Source organism: Monodelphis domestica, chromosome 2 (genome assembly GCF_027887165.1).
Source record: "Monodelphis domestica isolate mMonDom1 chromosome 2, mMonDom1.pri, whole genome shotgun sequence".
NCBI lineage: Eukaryota > Metazoa > Chordata > Mammalia > Didelphimorphia > Didelphidae > Monodelphis > Monodelphis domestica.
Window position 1 is genome coordinate 483535388 of NC_077228.1, and position 3565 is coordinate 483538952.

Sequence of the window (3565 nt, forward strand, 5' to 3'; positions counted from 1 at the left end):
CAACCCATCATGTTAGTCTATCCACAATAACCAATGCATATTTGAATCCTTTGTCATTAGGCATGTTTATGTAGTCTATTTGTAGACATTGGAAAGGCATATAACTTAGAGGTTTGCCTCCCAATGCTATGTTCTTAAAACGTCTTTGATTTAATTTCCTACATATGTCACATGCCTGCCAAATTCTGATGGCATTTGTTGAAATCTCTGAAACCGTCCAGAATGTTTGTACCACATCTAGAATGGATCGCACTCCATAATGGCCTTTGGAATGAATCACATTGCCTAGATGTTGGTATAATTTTCTGGGGAGAATTGGTTTTCCTCCTTGAGCTACCCAGATGCCTTTTACTAATCTAGCCCCTAGATGTTTTTTCCATGACTGAACCTCATCCCCTTGGTAAGCTTTGGTAAGATCATGCTTTTCCACCAGGGAAATATTCAACACACATTAGGGACCAAATCTTGCTGCATATTTTGCCATTATATCTGCTCTTTGGTTTCCAAGGGATATCCTATCCTTGCCATAAGTATGTGCCTTGCAATGGAACACAGCTAACTTTTTTGGCAATTCAAAAGCTTTTATCAAACTATGAATAAGTTCCCCATATGTAATTGGTTTTTCAGCTGTTGTTATAAAACCTCTGTTTTTCCAAATAAAACCCATGGCATGAATCACAGAAAAAAGGTAAGAGGAATTGGTGAAGATATTTGCTCTTTTGCTTTTTGCCATTTCCAGGACTCAAAGAAAAGCTTTTAACTCAGCGCCCTGGGCACTGACATGACTTGGTAATGATGCATGCCAAAGCATTTTGTCATTATTTATTACAGCTGCCCCTGTGACTCTGTGTCCTCTATAGATGTATGAGGATCCATCAGTGTATACCTCCATATCAGGATCACTAAGAGGTGTGTCTTTGAGATCTTCTCTAGGCTTATACATCATTTCCACCACTTGGTTACAATCATGCAGTGGTTTTCCATCCATTGGCAAATCTGGAATCAGAGTAGCTAGATTCAATGGTACACACCTATGAATGGTTTTGTTGTCATTACCCAGCAAAATGATTTCATACTGATATAGCCTTGCATTTGTAAAAGCATGCATATTTTGAAATCATAATAGTTTTTCAATTTGATGTACAGAATACACATGTAGCTTGCATCCCAGTACAATATCATTTGCTTTCTGTACCATGAAAGCAGTTGCAACAACACTCTCAGGCAATGTACCATTCCTTATGCCACTGATTCTAGGATAGAACTGTGAAATGAAATAGGTCTTAAATTCAACCCAAAATATTGCCCTAATACCGCTGAAGTGATGCCCTTAGCTTCATGTACATGTAAGTGGAACTCCTTTCTGTAGTTTGGTATCCCTAAAATTGGAGCTGTTAGAATGGCTTGTTTCAACTTTGACAAAGCATGTAGATGTTCCTTAGTTCATTGTAATGGTTCTTTAACCTAATCTTTGTCAAGTCAGTCAAACACTTTGAAACATGGGAATACCCTATGATATACTATCTTGAGAAACCAGCAACACCTAGGAATGCCCTGAGTTGTTTCTTGGTTTTAGGGATGCCTAACTTCTGTATATCAGCTATCCTTTTACTTGAAATTTTCCTGGTGCCCTCTTCCAGAATAAATCCAAGATATTCTACTTTTGGAAGTACCCACTGAATCTTCTCCCTAGAGACCTTTTGTCCTCTCTTATAAAGCTCTATCAGTGGCATTTTTGAATCTTCCAAGCACATCTTTGGATCTGGTGGTGCTAAAAGTAAATCGTCCACATAGTGCACCAACTTGCTGTGCTTCAAATTGATGGTTGCTAGGTCTCTCTGAAGTAGTTGACAGAATATAGAAGCTGATTCACAACATCCTTGGTGTAATATTTATAGGGAAATGTTGGGATTGAAGGGCAGGAGATATGGAAGGTTTTATAACAGGGAATGGATGATTTGAAGGGAGAGAGGGAATATGGCTCCCGGTGAGGTAAAAGGAGGAATATGCCCCCTAATGAGAAGCTATCTTTGAAAAATGGGGTACCCAAGAAATGGGTCAGCTAAGATAGCCTGAGGGTATGTCTTCTCTATTGATTGATGTTGAAGAAACCCCAGAGCAGGTAAGCTTGGACCCCCCTGGGGGACAAACCTCCCCCCAGATCAAGGTCATCGAGCAGGGGTCCAATAAGGACCGTCTATGGTTGAATGACTGTCCTGAGGTTCAGCTCCCTCTATGTCCACCTGAAATGACAGTTCTCTTATTTGACTGTGGTTATTTAAATAAAGATGAATTTAATAAAAAGCTTGGATTTGGGAGGTATCAGGGAAGAGGGAATCAGAATTTCCCTAGATGAGGTTTGAGTCTCTCAGCTTTAGAACTGAGGCCAGGACTCACAGGCTGGTGGAGGGTTTCTTTTATTTCTGTCTATGCTAATCTGTGCTAGTTTTCTTAAGTTCAAAGTCTTTAGCAATAGACAGCAAGAGGAAGAAAAGGTTCTGACTTTCAGTGCTGGTTGGGCCTGTCTCTTTGGGCTGATGCCCCTAAAGACCAGGCTTACAGTTCAAACTGCTTCCCTTAAGTCCTTTTGTATGATGACATGATCACAGAAATCCAGGCAGAGCACACAGTTGGGAAAATCAGGAATAGAGGCACTTCTATCCAGAGACAGGGAGAGAGGCTCCTTCCAGTCTGAGGGTCAGGAAGAAAGTTAGTCATGAGACCAACTGCCACTCCCAGTGGCCCCCACCTCACTATCCTTTTTGTCAATATCTTCTCTCTAACATTCCAACTGCTATTTGTTCCACATGATTGGCAGAAAGTCCAAAACTTGCTTCAGTTTTCCTTTCCACATTGTACAAACAAAACTAATGCAAGCAAAATTAGAAGGAAAGCTACAAATTGGGGAAAAAATCTTCATAACAAAAACTTCTGACAGAGGTCTAATTACTCAAATTTTTAAGGAGCTAAATCAATTGTACAAAAATCAAGTCAATCCCCACTTGATAAATGGGCAAGAAATATGAATAGGCAATTTTCAGAGAAAGAAATCAAAACTATCAATAAACACATGAAAAAGTGTTCTAAATCTCTTATAATTAGAAAAATGCAAATCAAAAGAACTCTGAGGTACCACCTCACACCTAGCATATTGGTTAACATGACAGCAAAGGAAAGTAATGAATGCTGGAGGGGATGTGGCAAAGTTGGGACATTAATGCATTGCTGGTGGAGTTGTGAATTGATCCAACCATGCTGAAGGGAAATATGGAACTATGCTCAAAGGGTGCTAAAAGACTGCCTGCCCTTTGATGCAGCCATAGCACTTCTGGGTTTGTAATCTAAAGAGATAAAAAGGAAAAAGACTTCTACATGAATATTCATAGCTGCGCTCTTTGTGGTGGCAAAAAATTGTAAAATGAGAGGATGCTCTTCAATTGGGGAATGGCTGAACAAATTGTGGTATATGTTGGTGATGGAATACTATTGTGCTCAAAGGAATATTAAACTGGAGGAATTCCATGTGAACTGGAATGACCTCCAGGAATTGATGCAGCGTGAGAGG